At 36.9% G+C, this 18210-nt stretch overlaps 1 protein-coding gene across 7 annotated transcripts in view; it reads right to left on the reverse strand.

The window, feature by feature from the left end:
* The window catches only part of USP3 (ubiquitin specific peptidase 3), a 104224-nt gene that overhangs the window by 80508 nt on the left and 5506 nt on the right, over positions 1–18210 (reverse strand). The window contains exons 1-2 of one of the 7 annotated variants that reach the window (XM_042941788.1): positions 3531–3593; positions 3218–3386 (exon numbers count right to left, since the gene is read on the reverse strand). The exons of 3 other annotated variants lie outside the window; for them this stretch is intronic. The gene's annotated coding sequence lies outside the window, so the exon portion shown is untranslated. Of the gene's footprint in view, positions 1–3217; positions 3387–3530; positions 3594–18210 lie in introns of those variants that run through there. 3 more of the 7 variants (XM_042941792.1, XM_042941790.1, XM_042941787.1) reach the window with 3 other exon arrangements.

Here is an 18210-nt window from a genome sequence, read left to right on the forward strand (position 1 = left end):
TCTGTTTGAAGGCACGGATGGCTATAAAGCAGTAAGTCCAGAAGGTTGTCATATTTTTAGAAAGATTTTATACTATGTGTTTCTGTGTGTATATTATATACCTGTTTACGGAATTTTTAAAGTCTGAAAAGATATATAGTATATAACTGTTAGTGGTTATGTAAAACAAATGGGATGGAGGATTGGAGCCACATGGGCCTATTTTCTACTACAGTGTTTGAATTTTTTTCAGAAACCATTACTACTTGTATAGTAAAATTTTTAAATGGCTTAAATTTAAAGATGCGGATAATATGAAGTTGTCCTAATGAAACAGACTTAATTCTAAATTATTAAGCATGAGTGGTAAATTATATCAAAATCCAAGACTACAACTTATGGGTTTGTAAAAATATAATCAGTGAAAACAAAATTTTTGCAGGTGTTATTCAAAACACACACACATACACATTACACAAAAGTGTCAATAGTAAAAGTGTTATTCCCTGTGAAACTGAAGAACAGTATTATCATAAAAATTCTATGAGTATTCCAGTAAATATAAGTAGAACAATATTCTAGGACTAAACCAGCTTACCCTCTAACTAATGTATTTTTAGATATTTAAGAGCAAGGCATATAATCTTCTTTATACCATAAATATTATTTGAACCATATGTTCACAAGCCTATTCTATGCTACAAATTCTGAAGTCTCTATCTTCAACTCGAATCCTCTGAAATCACTGGGGGAAAAGAGTTGGTAAAGTCACATAAAGACAGCAGGAACTGGGCCACAATGTAGTCCAGAAAAGAAGAAATCCAGCTATACTAATCAAACGCCAAAGGTGCCAGAGCAGTTTGAACACAGCCAAAATCATTGTCTGTCACACCCCATCACCCAATGCTGTTCATTCTGGGAGTGGGCATCGGGTTCCCAAGGAACAGAGAAATAGGAGAGTTCTCTTAAAAAGCAACGGGAGGTGCCAAGGGCCAAAGAAGTAAGTCAATGCAGAGTCTGGGAGACTAGGCAGAGGTCCAAATACTAGAGGGAGGGGAGGAGGAGGGAGTAAGGAGGGTGCAGAGGAGGAGGAGAAGATGATGATGGTGACAACGATGACCACCAAGCATGAGCACCAAATCCAAAGGGGAAAGAAGTGGCAGGGAGGGACTCAAGGCCAAGATCACAGAACAAAGAGTTCAGGGCCAAGGCAGGAAAAGCAATTATGAAGCAAAGCGTACCTTGGTCGCCTTTCCACTTTGCCCCATAAGAACCTTTTCTACCTTCCTCCTTCTGGCAGCTCTCTCCTGCTCACTCCCATTCTTATTCAAGGCTAGCAATCCATTAATCTCTCCTGAATCATTAAATAAGTAAATTGTTTTCTGGTAAAGTCACGGTTCAGTATTTCTCATAATCCTTCTCTCCTGTTTAATGGCCCTGTGATAGATTAAAGATAGCCACAAATACTTTCACATTCCTTCCATCGAGAGGTAGGCCTATGTCCTCATTCTTTGAATTTGGCAGGCTCTGTAACTGCCCTGATCAACTGAATATAAGAGAAGAGACTCTGTATCCATTTACAAGTCCAGACCTTAAGAAACTGACAGCTTACTCTTGATATTACTTGGAATGCTTACTCTTGGAAAAGCCAGCCACCATCTAAGGAGTCTGATCATCCTGATACCAACATACTATGAGAAACCCATGCCACATCGAGAGACATTGGAGAATATGATACCATGGGATCAGGGGTTGGGAAAGGAAGAGAGACTATGGAGCACAGAAGCACCAGACATGTGAATTAAGAAGCCATCTTGGAAGAAGACGGCTCCAGCCCTAGGTACTCCATAAGATGCAACACAAGCCAAGTTCCTCCTGAATTCCTGATTCACACAAAATCATAAGCAACATAAAATGGTTGCTTTAAGCTATTAACATGTAGCTTTGATATGCAGCAGTAGACAACCAGAAAACCACATCTAGAAAGAGAGCTATCAGTGATATAGCATCCATCACTCACACCTACCAAACTCACTGAAATGATTGACATTGTTTAAGAGAAGCGAGGATGGGAACCTTCAAAAGGTTCTACCCATACGAATCAAAATTATATAAGGGCTAGACTATCCTCTCTGCAATAGAGGTAGTAAGAGAGTAAAGACATGGTGGTCTATCATCAACTAAACTGCCATCATCTCTGGGACTGGCTCTTTCTATATCCTCTCAATATTTTAATAACTCAAATCCAGATGTGCTGTCACTACCATATGACAACCTAACTCTTACCTGAGCACAAAAATCACTTCTAATGTTGCCCTATATTATAAAAACAAACTTCAAATTTCAAAAACACTATTCCCATAGCAACCCCAAATTCTGAATAAAGATTCTTATGGAAGTGTTATGGGCACTTTCAAGAATTCCTTTTCTCTCCTTTAAAACTACAAAGCCTCGGGGCACCTGGGTAGCTTGGTCAGTTAAGGATCCAACTTTCTTTTTTTTTCTTTTTTTTTTTTTTGTTCTTTTTAAATGTTTACTTATTTTTGAGAGAGAGCGAGACAGAGCATGAGCAGGGGTGGGGCAGAGAGAGAGGCAGATACAGAATCTGAACCAGGGCACAGGCTCCAGCTGCCAGCACAGAACCCAACGCAGGGCTCGAAGCCACAAACTGTGAGATCATGACCCGAGCCGAAGTTGGAGGCTTAGCTGATTGAGCCGCCCAGGTGCCCCACGAGCTTATCCTTCTTCTTTTTTTTTTTTTTGGTCTCTCTGGATTATTTTTTTTTAAGTTTATCTATTTATTTTGAGAGAGAGAGAGAGCAAGCAAGCAGGGGAGGGCAGACAGAGAGGGAAAGAGAAGGTCCCAAACAGGTTCTGTGCTGGGACCAAAGCGGAGCTCAAACTCACGAACCATGAGATCATGACCTGAGCTGAAGCCAAGATGGGAAGCTTAACCAACTGAGCCAGCCGGGCATCCCCAGGAATATGCTCTTTAATAAGCATTCTGGGTAACCTCAGATTTTACAGAAGGTTCGATTGGAAAAACTGTATAGTTATGAATGAATACTCTATCTCTGCTTCCAATTCTATCTTTGCTCTAAGAATTCTAACATACTCCTCAGCCAGCCTGACTTGATCCCTATCTTACTCAGCAATGTCTGATCCCAGGCCTTTCTAGCTGGGATCAAGAGTCCCCCCATCCTATCTAGAATGCCAAGATTTCTGAGGAAGTACTCACACTTTTCTCTTGGATTTCTGAGAAAATTGCTGGATGGCCAGCCTAGAAGAAGGAACAGGAAAAGGACGGGCACAATGGCCAGAACTCTTTTCTATATCATTTTGGTTGAACTAGGCAGAGGCCTTGATCATCTGCCCTTGACTCAACGCTGCCAAAAGAAATCTTCCTTCTAACACAAAAAATACACCAAATGATTAGGTTAACCCTTATAGGAAGGTAGCTGTTACTCTACAGACTCAAAATAAACATGTTAAGAGGTCATGTGACATAATGAAGCAAGCATGGGCTTCATAACCAACAGTTTTACGTTTACCTTCTAGCTTTACCATTGTTTTATTCTGTGACCTTAAGAGGCTGGTTCCAGAGCTAGCTTCTTCATCTGGAATAAAAGACAAACACCACCTCAACCTCACATGGCTATGGTAAAGATTTCCTAAGACAAAAGATACAAAGTGCACAGCAAAGGACCTAACAAAGAGACAGCACCAGTGACTGTCAGTTTATTTCCCTCAAAAATGTATTAAAAAGAATAAAATGGCTGCCAGGGGTTAATTCTGGTGGCTGCTATTATATATAATACAGTTAACATATGTCCACATATACCATGAGTACCAATTCTCAGAATTTTTTACCTTAGTTTACACTCACTAAAAGGAATTGCAGCTGACAATTCTTTTTCATAAAAAAATTCAAATACATAAGTCACATTAAAGTCAGCAAAAATCCCTCAGAAACCCCTCCTATATCTGACCTAAAATTATAATATTCAAAACATCAAATGAAAGAGGTAAAATAGTCAATTTTAAGAAGTTTATTTCAAAATTGATTGAAGTACGATAACCACCTTAATGTCAGAATCATTAAATTTTATATATCCAATGTAAAAGAAATACACTGTATTTAGAAAGCAAATACATTTTAGATGTACATTTTGAGAGATGTGCAAAGAAGTTTAAATAACTTAATAAAATGACACAGATAAAATATTTAAGTACAGAAACAACTTAAGTGTCAAAACCACACTGAAATACACTCAACTCAAAGGTATTTAGAACAGAGATTATATGATGGCTCGCCAATCTAATCAAGCAAAATATACCTTGCGTATTCCAATATCCAATACAATGCACTAAGCCAAGTCATTAAAATTTTTTTTTAATTTATTTATTTTTAATGAAGTATAGTTGACACACAATGTTACATTAGTTTAAGGTATACAACAGTGATTCGACAACTCTATATCACAAGTATAGCTACCATCTGTCATCATACAACACTATTACAATACCATTGTACATGCGCTATGCTTTACCTTTCATCCCCATGACTTAAACATTCCGTAACTAGAAACCTGTACCTCCCACTCCCTTTCACCCATTTCCCTGTCTCTCCACCCCTCCCCTCTGGCAACCACTAATCTGTTCTCTGTTTATGGGGTCTGTTTCTGCTTTGCTTGTTTGTTTTGCTTTTTAGATTCCACATAGAAGTGAAATCATATGGTACTTGTCTTTCTGACTTATTTCACTTAGCATTATACCTTCTAGGTCCATCATGTTGCTGCAAATGCCAAGATCTCATTATTTTTGATGGCTGAGTAATATTCCTGTGTGTGTGTGTGTGTGTGTGTGTGTATAAAACATCTTTTTTATCCATTCATCTATCAGTCCACACTTGAGTTGCTTCCTTATTTTGGCTACTCTAAATAACACTGCAATAAACACGGGGGTATATATATCTTTTTTGAATTAGTGTTTTCATTTTCTTTGGGTAAACATAAATATTTTTTAAGTTTCCAATTCTTTTTTAGCAAATTTCTTTTTAGCAAAGAAGAAAATAGGAATGATTTTAAATCACACCAAATTAAATATATGGTGTTCAGCCTATTTTTATGAACCAGTAGGCTGAAATTTAATTCCTCTTTATCCACCTTATTACCAGATTCTCTTTAAGAAGCAGTGTCCTTGGGGCGCCTGGGTGGCTCAGTCAGTTAAGCGTCCAACTCTTGGTTTCAGTTCAGTTCATGATCTCACGGTTCATGAGTTTGAGCCCTGCATCAGGCTCTCTGCTGTCAACACAGAGCCCACTTCGGATCCTCTGTCCCCCTCTCTTTGCCCTTCCCCAGCTCAAGTTCTCTCTCCCTCGCTCTCTGTCTCAAAACTAAACAAACATTAAAAAAAAAAAAAAAAGCCAAGTCTTTGGCTCTTTGACGCTAATTTTGAGACTGTGCTCTAACCTACTTTTCCAACCTTTTCCATGTCAGGACATGCACAGAAAATGATCAACATCTGTATGGCACATGCACATAAACTCAAAAGGCTTCTCTTAACCAAAAGTGATCTATTGGGAGGCTACAGCTACCCTTAGGCTGAGGGAATCATTACCTCAACACATGTATAATTCATTCATGGTCCCTGTGATGGGAAACTGTACTAGCCAATGTTTTACATGGTTATCTACTAATGTAGGAAGAAGTCTTCCTTCTGCTGCAATGCCCACGTATTGGAACAAAAGACTGGAAGTCCTCAGCCACCTGAGAGGGCCAGCAGCATTATCTGGGAATCCAAGAAACCATTCCTTTGAAAATCTGCAGTTTATAATATTGACTAATGCTCTGAGACCATCAGAGAAAACAGATGCCCAAATATCCACTTCTGTCTCATCCAATGCAATTCTATAACCCCAGGGAGCAGCCAGTCAGCAGTACAACTTGAAGGAACCTAACACTAATTAAAAGAAAGAAAGAAGTCCCAGAAACAGTTCAGTCTGCATACTCAGGTGGTAAAATAGCATTGATTAGCATGCACAAGGAGCAGTCAACTGCTTAAAATGAAACTGGGCCCAGAACACATATGATTAGCTATTATGTACTGACTAAAAATGTTTCCAAGGCCACTTAGAGCTCTCTGATTTCAAGGTTTCTCAAACAGAAAAATAATTACAACACAGTATTTCCCTTCAACAGCCTTAAATACATTTGTAAGGCCAAAGCAGATGGGAAGACATGAGCAGGCAGGCAAATAGGTTGAGGTATAATTATAAAATGACTTACACATTATTGCTCACACAACTAAAAAGTTAAAATTTCCAATACGCTTGATACAAAAGCATATCTGTACAAGGTTATTAATTGAAACATTATTTTTAATTGTAAAACATTGGAAACAACCTAAATATAGGAGCCAAAACACAGGAGAATGGTTGAATTCACTGTGACCCATCCAAAGATGGAGTACTATGAAGCTGTTAAAAAAAAATACGGAGGGGCGCCTGGGTGGCTCAGTCTGTTGAGCATCCGACTTCAGCTCAGGTCATGATCTCATAGCTCATGAGTCTGAGCGCCATATCAGGCTCTGTATTGACAGCTCAGAGCCTGAAGCCTGCTTCAGATTCTGTGTCTCCTTCTCTCTCTCTCTGCCCTTCCCAGCTTGTGCTCGCTCACTCTATCAAAAATAAGCAAACATTAAACAAAATTCTTACAAACATAAAATGATATACAGGGTATACTGTTAAATAAAAGAAGCAAAGTCCAGCGCAGTCTGTGCTGCCAGTGCAGAGCCCTACATGGGGCTTGAACCCATGAACCGCGAGATCATGACCTGAGCCAAAACCAAGAGTCAACCACTTACCCAACTGAGCTACCCAGGCACGCCCCCCCCCCCCAACCAGTATAGCTTTAACTTTTGGAACCATGCTAATGTTTTATACACTCAAAAAGTAAAATAAAAATCAGCTTTTAAAGAGAAAGTGAAAAAAATCCAAAATGGGAATCAAATGCAAATGAACCCAAATGTAAATCAAATAAATAAGTTTATTAAAAGACAGAAAGTAACCTAAGTGGCTTTTGAGCATAATACTTTATATATTGTCAGTATACAGACAAACATAACTATAAACAAATATTGAACTCTAGTTAAAAGGGGGGGTTTTCTTTATAATGGTATGGGTTAGCAGTTCTGGAACTACTTTCTCTGATTATGGCACACAGAACAAATAAGTACATATACTGAGGAAAATAAGAACCAGATTTTCAATGTCAGAGAAGAGAATTGCAAATATGAAAAGGCTGTTGAAGGGAAATACTGGGCAAGACCAGACCTGTGTTGTTGAATTGGAATTATAAGGATTAATATGAACTCACACACACACACACACACACACACACACACACATATAGACATGTGCATTTATTTATATTTCTTAGCTCTTATCTGCTGAGATGTCCTAGTTTACAAACATCACTCCCACTAAACAGAATAAGGAATACTTGGAAAAATGGCTGACTCCAAGGCTGGGGAAGGCTGAGTATAAGACGAGACTGGAGTATCCTGCTGTGTCAGAAAGTAAGAAAGAGCTCAAAGAACAATAGGGACATGTCAAAACTATAGCTTAAGTTGCCCCCACTAGTCAAATATATGCTAATATGAGCCTCAAATTATAACAGTATCACAGAATAAAATTAAAAAAATCTATGAGTCCATGCTAATACAATAAATGAATAAATAAATAGGTGGGAGAGAAAGAAAAGCTCTTCTTTACAGAATACTAATATATTTAGAAGAAATACAAATTAAAAATTCAACATAATAAAAAAGAAATTCAACATCTCGCAACCATCCTACTAATAAGTGATTCAGTCAAGAATCATCAATGGATGCTAAATTATTGGGTGAAAGCTTGGAACAGTATATACACACAAATTCTAAAGGACCTCCAAAAAAGGTACTAATAGCAAAAGGAAAAATAGTAACTTTACAGTGGAATAACGTTGTAAATATTACCTTAATACTGGAAGTTAACATTACCAAAAATGAGACAAACCAACATCATATACCTCTTGATAGGATGTCCTGAGAAGACACATTACTTTTGTAGTAGTCCTATGAAAAAAGTGCATGACCTGAATCTAATCATGAGAAAATATCAGAAAAACTCAAATTGAAGTACATTTTATAAAATAATTGGCCTGTATTCTTTAAAAATACCATGATCTGAAAGATAAAAGCCAACAAACGGTTCCAGATTAAAGAAAACTAAAGAGTTATGACAACAAAATGAAATGCATGATCCTGGATTAGATCTGAGGTAGCTAGGTAGGTGTAACACAAAGGAAAAGTGCTGTAAAGGACATACATAAGGGACATTACTGGGACAACTGGAGAAATCTGAATATGGAATGTGCATACCATTAATATTCTATCAGTATTAATGTCCTGTTTTCACCAATATCCTACACTTACTGAAAAGAAACTCCTTGTTCTTAGAAAAAACACAAACTAAAGTATTTATTGACAAAGAAGCATTTTATCTGCAAATTACTCAGGGGGGAAATATACAAACAGAGGGTGCATACATAAATAACACAAATGGGGTAAAATGTTAATGATTGGTGAGTCTAGGCAAACACTCTTAACCATAGACAACTGATGGTTACCAAAGAGGGGAGGGAATGGGTTAAATAAGTGATGGGGATTAAGGAGGGCGCTTGTTGTAATGAGCACTGGGTGTTGTTCAAAAGTGTGGAATCATTAAATTCTAAACCTGAAACCAGTATTACACTGTATATTAACTAACTGGAATTTAAATAAAACCTTGGGGGAAAAAAAAGTACATGGGAGTTCTCTATACCATTCTTAGCAATGTGTCTTTAAGTGTGGAATTATATCAAAATACAAGTTTTTGGAGATTAAAAAAAATTTTATTCTTTACTTCCAATTCAGGACACACTTTTTGGGGCACCTAGATGGTTCAGTCAGTTAAGCATCTGACTTCAGCTCAGGTCATGATCTCGTGGTTTGTGGGTTCGAGCCCCCCACATTGTGCTCTCTGCTGTCAGCAAGGAGTCTGCTGGCTTCAGATCCTCTGTCCTCCCCCCTCTCTCTCCGCTGCTCCAAAATAAATAAATAAATAAACTTTTAAAAAATTAATTTAAAAAGAACACACTTTTTTTAAAATACCAAAACACAAGGAACAAGGCTAAATTACCAATGCACAGAGCCAAAGAGTTTTATGAACCCAGCATTAACTCCACTATATTGATGATGAACTAATCCAGTAAAAATATTCCAACATATTAAATGTAGTAGTCCAAAGGACCTTACAACTTTCTTCTACATATTCAAAGTCTGGCTTGTGATTTGGTTTCCTAAGCAGAGTCAAAAAACCCCTCTGGTATACCTAGTTTTTCTGCTGACTCTAATAGAAACAATATCTTGCTCTGTCCATCAGAGAAGGTAAATCTGAGTTTGAATTTTTACTCAAATAGAGTAAGGCAAAAGTTCAGTCTCAGTGATTTAACTATCTGAATGATAATTAGTAAGATCCATTTTTGATAGGACAAAGATCTTGCCCTAAAAACGGATTTAAAATATTTCATTTAAAAATAGACACCAAATTAAACATGGCAGACCAACTTCTCTCTAATCTCCTGTTCCTAACATCCCACTAAAATGACAATAAAGGAATTAAATTGATAATAATTTACAAGGATAAAGAGAACATGTGAGGCAACCAAAGCACACAAAAGATTTCAACATGTTTTTGGAAGTCAGGAAGAAGTTAGAGGAGCTTTAAGAATCTTAGTAGTGCAAAGGAAGCTACAACCTAACTGCCAGCAGAAAAGAATGCAGACAGGAGGTGGCCCTGGGCTCAGGGACACTAGGCACAGCAGACAGCAGGAGAAGGACAGGATTGAGAACAATGGATCTAAGGGCTGTAAGGAACAACTGAATCATGAAACTTCCTACACCCTGATGTCAGAACATTCGTGGCCAGGTGTATAGCCTGGGAAAACTGGAAAACTGGAAAACTGAAAAACTGAATAGAGCTAAAAAAAAAAGTTCTCATACAGACATCTTCAGTGTCACCTTCAATGAAAAAAGTTCCCCTTACCTCATAGCAAAGCCAAATATAAACAAGCCCCATCAACTCATTAAGCTTTTTAGTGCCTCACTCTTGTATGAAGACAGACAGACAAAGATTAAACAAATCCTTGAAAAAACCCCTAGTCTGAATCCTTTTAAAAGAAAGGAACACCTGGCTGGCTCAGGCGGTAGAGCATGCAACTCTGGACCTCAGGGTCATGAGTTCAAGCCCCATGTTAGGCACAGAAATTACTTAGAAAAGAAAAGAAAAGAAAAGAAGGAAGGAAGAAAGGAAGAAAGGAAGAAAAGAAGGAAGGAAGAACAAACAAGAGGAATCCAGAGGAAACAAATAATGTTGTAGCACAGAAGCACAGAAGAACTTTAAAACAAATTCTAAAACTCTGGAGTAATAGAAGATACTGCAAAAAAGCAATAGGATATATGAAGAGGCAATGGTCAGAAAAACAAGAAAAAGCTCTTGAAAATTAAAAATATGATTATCAAAATTCAATAAAAAGGATAGAAGAAAAAATTAAGGAAATATTTCAGGAACTGGAGCCAAAGGGCAAAGAAATAAAAAGATAAGAAAATTGCAAGTTCTATCCAGGACAACCAACATTCAATTAACAGGAGTTCCAGAAAGAAAAAAGAACAAATTGAGAGATGTGAGTATGGGAAGATAAGTATGCTATCACACATGGAAACTGAAAGGCCCCTTCAGTACCCATCACAATAAAAGAAAAACTACCCATACCAACACATATCACACTTTGAGATTTCAGAACACTAAGGATAAAAAGAATATCCTAAAAGCATCCAGAAAAAAGAATAAAAGGATATACACTATGTGAAGTCTTAATAATCAGAAAGGCATCAGGTTTCTCAACAGCAACACTGGAAGCCTAAAAACAAAGAAACAACACTTTTCTATTTCTCAGAGAAAAATCTTTTCTAACTAATATTCTATAGTCAGTCAAGCAGTCGAGTATGAAGGTGGAATAAAAGTGTCAGGCTTGCATGGGGTCAAAAATCTGCCTTCTATGAGGAGGGGGCTGTATGACGTACTCCAACAAAAGTCTAATAAACTAAGAAAGAAAAAGAAATGGGATCCAGGAAATGGGAGATCTCAGTGACAAGAGAACAGCAAGGGAATAATAGGATAAAATAGGATAAAAAGTGCACAGTAGGCCTAGAGAACAATCTGTTCAAATAGGAGCAAGAAGGCCCTGGAAAAGAGGTCTTCAGAAAAAAAAAATAATAATAATACTAAGAGATTGTCTGCTTAAGTGCTTGAAAAACAATATTCATAGACATTTGACAAATTTAGAAGTAAATCTGGGAGAAATTTTGTAGAAGGCAAATTTTTTAAGAAAGGCAATTATTAACTCAAGGAAAAATAAAATTCTGGACAAGAAAGAAAAAGTAATCTCCATATTAACCAAAACTTGTACTCTAACTATATTGAGAAATGCAAAAATGGGCAGAAAGGAGGGTGGAAGAAACACTAGTGTCCCCATCTACCAGAGCAAGATGTCAAGAGATAAAGCCTAAAAGCAATAAATTAAGAAATAACAATGTATTACTTAGAAGTATACAGGTATTTACCTGCATGAGAGAGAAAACTAAATGGGCCTTAAAGTGGTTGTCTATGGCAGTAAAATTGAGGGCAGAGGGGAGGGAAATTGCTGCTGTGTTTTAAACCTTTGGCTACTATGACTTAATTATGTACATGTATTACTTTTTGAAAACATGAATTAATCTTTAAAAGGTAAATTGATAAAGTCCTATCAATTCATGTAACTGCCCAAACCATTTTTTCATTATTACACGGCACTTAGTGATGTATGGAATTGCTGAATCACTATACCGTACACTTGAAACTAATATAAAACTGTATGTTAACTATACTGGAATTAAAATTTTTTAAAAATCTCTTACATGACATAAAATTTACAATAGCAACTTATCATATGAGGTGTGTTAGGCACACAGTGAATTCCCTATATACTACAGGTGGAATTTGCAGAGCTAATTGTATGTGTTCTTTATTAGAGAATATAATTTCAAAACTGGCCAAAACGTGTCATCTATAGGTTAGCAGATCCAGTTACCTACAGAGCTAGAAAAGAGAGGGCATCTGGTCTTGCTGACTTCCCACATAGAGGCAAATTTTGATCCATAAGGCTGGTCCCCTCACCTGAGATTAAATGCTCAAGCATTTTAATCTATTTGGAAATTTCTGTAATCAGTTTTCAACATCAAATGCAAACAGCATATGGAAACAATGTATGTGAAACTATATAAGCCCCAAACAGTAATGCATTAAATAAAATTGTTATTAGTCATTCTATCACAAACTCTGACTTCTTCAGACCTATTTTGGTGAAAAACCTAATGAAGCTATTATGTATGCTATATCTACCCTACCAGCCTTCAGCTAACTGCTGGAACTGTGCCCCTACCTCCAAATGAGGGGAAAGGGTAGTGGGGAGGAGGATTAAAACTACTAAAGCCAAAGCAGATTACCAAATCTAGAGTCAAAATGGGCCACTTTTGCCTTTGGAAGACCAGACACAAATAACTACAGAAAAATTACCAAGAGTTTATATTTATATCGTTTCAAAAATAACTTCCCCTATGAAGCAGATTATGCAGAATGAAAACAAAAGCCATGCATCACTTAAGAATAATTCTGATGGGGCACCTGGGTGGCTCAGTCGGTTAAGTGTCTGACTTCAGCTCAGGTCATGATCTCACAGTTTGTGAGTTCGAGCCCCGCGTCAGGCTCTGTGCTGACAGCTCAGAGCCTGGAGTGTGCTTCAGATTCCATGTCTCCCTCTCTCTCTGCCCTCCCCCGCTTGTGCTCTGTCTCTCTCTCTCAAAAATAAATAAACATTAAAAAAAAAAAAAAGAATAATTCTGACATCCAATTTTTCCATTTATTTCACATAGCAAGATCTAATCTATTCCATGCTTTTGCCAATAAACTGAGTAAGCAAATCCAATGGTAGTGAGATCTTCAAAAGAAAAAAATCAGGTCATAAATATAAACACCACACAACTATTATTTCAAAACAGCAAGTATATGCAATACAAGACTCATATATATATGTGTGTACATATATGAATATTTATAATTTATATTTATAAATAAATAAAATAAGTAAGAAGTTCAAGAACCTCCCATTGTCAAAGACTTTACTGAGAGAACAGGTTTAATATCTGCATTGTATAATTCTCTTCCTAGTTTTCTGTGGTTACATAATAAAGGAAAACAGTAAAGCACAAAGAGGTGGGGGTGGGGAACACCACACTTGTATTTACTGGTATGCTGGGAATCTCTTCATTCTCCAAAAATCAGTGTGACTATTTATGGAAAAAATGGAAAGAAAAACTATAAAATGGGCACATGGTTATATTCTGCCTAAGGGGCTAGATACCAAATATTACAGAAAATAGGCACCTGCAAACTCCAACAGCTGTTCTAATTGTTTAACAAAAACCAAGTGTTGGAATTTTATAAAAAATAGTAGACACAAATCTAAAATCTGACCCACATTTCCCCAAAATATCTATTAGTTGTTCAAAGAAGAAAAACCCACAAAAGCCTAAAAAATGTTTTTAAATGAGGCTCTAAAAAGACTACAAACAAACAAAACACTTAACTGAATGTAACTGATGTAGTAAAGCTCTCAAGTTAAACTCTCATGTCATGAATGCTGACGTCTGGCAACTACTGCATACCCATAAGGTAAAACTTGAGTCCTTAGTCGGGGCAGAGCAATTTCTCCAATGTTAATGCATCTCACAATTAACATTCAAAATAACTTTTTTTTAAATTTTTTAATATTTATTTATTATTTTTGAGACAGACAGAGCACAAGCTGGAGGGGGAAGAGAGAGAGGGAGGCACAGAGTCTGAAGCAGGCTCCAGGCTCTGAGCTGTCAGCACAGAGCCCAACACGGGGCTCAAACTCTCAAACCATGAGATCATGACCTGAGCAGAAGTTGGAGGCTCAACCAACTGAGCCACCCAGGCTCCCCTAACATTCAAAATAATTTAAGTGGAAGCTAGATTTAATCTCAAATAAATCAAAGGATGTTTAACAGTGTGGCATTAAAATTAAAAGATCATCAATCAATAACCTAAGTACTGGACCCAAGAACTCTAAGAATGATTGACAGATTGATTGATGGATGTTTATTTATTTTTGAGAGAGAAACAGACAGACTGTGAGGGGGGTAGGGGCAGAGAGTAGGAAACACAGAATCCAAAGCAGGCTCCAGGCTCTGAGCTGTTAGCACAGAGCCTGATGCAGGGCTCAAACCCATGAACTGTGAGATCATGACCTGAGCCAGTCAGACACTTAACCGACTGAGCCACCCAGCCACGCCAGCAGCTAACTCTAAGTTTTAAATAGAAGTTCTTTTTTTAAGAAATATTACATTAAAGCATTTCTCTAACGTGTTATCTACCAATTTTTCCAAAACATTCTAGAGCAAAAACTGTTTCCTTGAAATTACAGTATGATCTTCAAAAACTTTGATCAAAACATTACCATCCTAATATTGTGCAACAAATGTTCAAAACAAAGGAATGAACAATAATCTATTATTATACAATAAGTGTACTATCTTACAAGCAGTTAAATTAAACCTGTAGGAATATGACAGTTAATCACCAGCCTGCTCTTTCTGATGATGAGATAGTACAAGAACAGTCTATAAAATGATGAGTCTTCAGGGTAGGTCAAGGATAAACAGGCAAACAGATGTTTACAAGGCTGTCTTAAACCTAACTAGAAAAAATATCAGGACTGAATGTCTACTCAAGATGGAAAACGGCCCACTGATAGAACTATTCAATCCTAAAGCACAGTACAAAGTCTTCACATAAAAACCAGCTGGTTATATCTTTCCAAAGATACAAGCTAGTTCATATTGTAAAAATAAACTTTGAATTCCCACCTTATATTTATTAATCATGAAGCATTTAGCTAACACAAACACTAAGACAACTATAAACTTCAATGTCTAAGTTTAATTTCAACAGTTTTCAAAATCTGAAATGGCCTAAGTTCATCTGCATTTTATACATCTGTAAATAACACACATACATACTTTTCAATACTTAAGAGAGGGAAATCTGTTTTAATCTTTGTGGTCTAAAAACTATAATTAACCTTTATAAGAAATACAACTGGAAAATCTTAGACTATAACTAAGTGCAATCTACAAAGTACACTGGCCTAAAAGCAAAAATTCAAAAAACCTCTGAGCTACCAAAAGCAAAAGCAAAATTTCATATCTTAAGAATTCCCTATCTCCCCTACCCCATATGAAAACCACCTCCAAGAAGAATCTCCTCTACCAGAAACAAAATTTAAAAATGAGAAGGGACTTGGAGCACCTGGGTGGCTCAGGTGGTTAACCGCCGACTTCAGCTCAGGTCATGATCTTGCAGTTCATGAGTTCGAGCCCCATGTCAGGCTCTGCACTGACAGCTCAGAGCCTGGAGCCTGCTGTGGATTCTGTCTCCCTCTCTCTCCGCTCCTTCCCCACTTGTGCTCTCTCTGTCTCTTAAAAATAAACATTAAAAAAAAATTAAAAATGAGAAGGACAACTTCAAGAGCAGAAGCACATTTATTTTTTCTTAATGTTTTATTTTTATTTTTGAGACAGCACAAGCAGAGGAGGGGCAAAGAAAGAGAGACCAGGATTTGAAGTGGGCTCTGAGCTGACAGCAGTGAGCCAATGAGCCCAATGTGGGGCTCAAATTCACGAACACAATGTGAGATCATGATCTGAGATGAAGTCAGATGCTCACCCAGCCACCTAGGTGCTGGAAGAACAGAAGTGCATTTTAAAAATAACCAAAGGCTAACTGCATTTTATCCACTGCTATGTTGAGAAGGCTGATTTGTTATATCTGAACTAAAGTAATATGAATTTCAGACAACAAAAAAAAAATTAGATCTGAACTGTAATGAAGTTATGACATTCAAAAACAGCAGTTTCTTCCAACCACATTACCAATCTTGTTCCAACTTGTCTGCACTTTAATCAATAAGCAGGGAGAGGAAAGGCTAATCAAATACAGAATTTTAAAATCAATTATTTTCAAAATGTGGAATTTAAAACATATTTCTGCCAAAAATCTTCAAAGGAATTATTTCCAGTATGTTTCCAAACACTTTAAATCCTTTAAATTATTAAGCACTAAGTTACTGGATGACAAAATAAAGACCCTGCTTTTTAAAAGGCAAGCTGAAAGTATGGTTTGAATGGTATTTGAATCTAAGCTTTGGGCTATCTCTAATACCCCCAAGCATCTTAAGCAACTCTCTTAATCTTTGTCTCAGTTTCACAATCCATAAAACAGGAAAAACTACAAGGATGGGCAGTTAATTAAATTAGTCAGGATTAAACGCTAGCAATCTTCTTTGAAGTTACTTTATGTTGTTCTCCATTCTCCTCCTACTCAGTAAAACTAATAGATGAGAAAACATCTGGAATTACTATAGATACTAACATCTGCAGACTCACAGCAGCTAAAAGATGATCTCTACATACAAGTTTCTATATTAAAAAGCATTCAAACCCCAAAAGATTCCAGGATACAACTGCAATGAACAAGTTTTAGGTAAATTTTCTTTCAATCTAAAAGACACCTACTCTTACCTACATTCTCAATTTAGACTTACTATGAATCACAGAGCATCTTGAGAGGTCTTGGCACAAAATAATTCTAGGTAAGATGAACAAGCTGTTACTAATATCAATGCTATTCTCACCATTCTAAACTGCCAATCAAGGTAAGCTTCATCACAAATATACCATCCAAAAAGTACTAGCCCCTGCTGAGAATCTAAGTACTTCCTTCTAAGCCATCTGTCCAGGAAAGCTCTATTAAAACACCCAGAATGCAATTGCTCTCATGTCTAAAGGAGCTATGAATAAACATGAAACACTAAAATATATTAAACCGTATATATTTTCCACTTCAAGCACTGATAAACTACCTACCCAACTCTATTCCAATGCCTAGGCTGAACACCAAACCCATAAGGAGGGAGGTGGGAAACTGCAGTTAATCGAAGGATAATATTTTTTTTTTAAAGAAGGAGAAAAATAAGGGTGCCTGGGTGGCTCAGTCAGTTAAGCACCAGACTTCAGCTCAGGTCATAATCTCGTCATTTATGGGGTCAAGCCACCATGTGGGGTTCTGTGCTGAGAACTTGGAGCCTGGAGCCTGCTTCAGATTATGGGTCTCTCTCTCTCTCTCTCTCTCTCTCTCTCTCTCTGCGCCTCCCCTGCTCACGCTCTGTCCCTGTCTCTCAAAAATATTTAAAAAAAAAGAAAAAATATATAAAATAGCTCAAGAAAGAGAGAAAAACTCTAAAAGAAAGAAAAAAACAAAGTTGGGGGAAATGTACATGTAAATTACTCCCTGATAGAAGAGAGACTCAATTAAATTTTTAAAACAGTAATTTAAATTACTCACTGAGCTCAAACTAAACTACTTACTCTCCTGCTTACTGAGCTACAAATACTACAAACGTAAGTATTTCTAAATCTAGTTTCAACAATCCAAAAATGAATCTATTAAATTCCAGTAAAGAAGGAAATTGCATATATTAAAATGATTTAAAAAGTAGGATGTTATAAAGGCCTAAGGCTAATGCTGTAAAAGCAAATAATGATGAGAAGGAATTATTTTGAGAATAAATGAATAACGGGAAACCGAAACAAAGAGTTCACATTCTCCTCTTAACCCTATCCTTTCTTCTGCTTTGGACATGAAGGATATTCTTTGTATACTACTAAGAATACTATTTAGAAAATAACTTCTGATCAATGTGTCAAAACTTCACAACAGCAAAACGTTAGGCTCAATGCCCAGACTGCAGCCTCTCCAAGCAAATACACAAAGCACACTCTAGATTCTAGGCATTTCACATCTACTACCAATTATTTAGAGACTTTGCTAAGGCTGGTTTAAGGTTCTGGGGGTGAGGGGCAATCCTGCTAGAAAAACTAGAAAGACAATTACATTTGACTTAAGCTTACAAATATTACCAACAAAGTTTAAGTTCTCCAGAGAAGTATATAAAATTCAAATGTTAGCCTCTA

Source organism: Panthera leo, chromosome B3, assembly GCF_018350215.1.
Source record: "Panthera leo isolate Ple1 chromosome B3, P.leo_Ple1_pat1.1, whole genome shotgun sequence".
NCBI lineage: Eukaryota > Metazoa > Chordata > Mammalia > Carnivora > Felidae > Panthera > Panthera leo.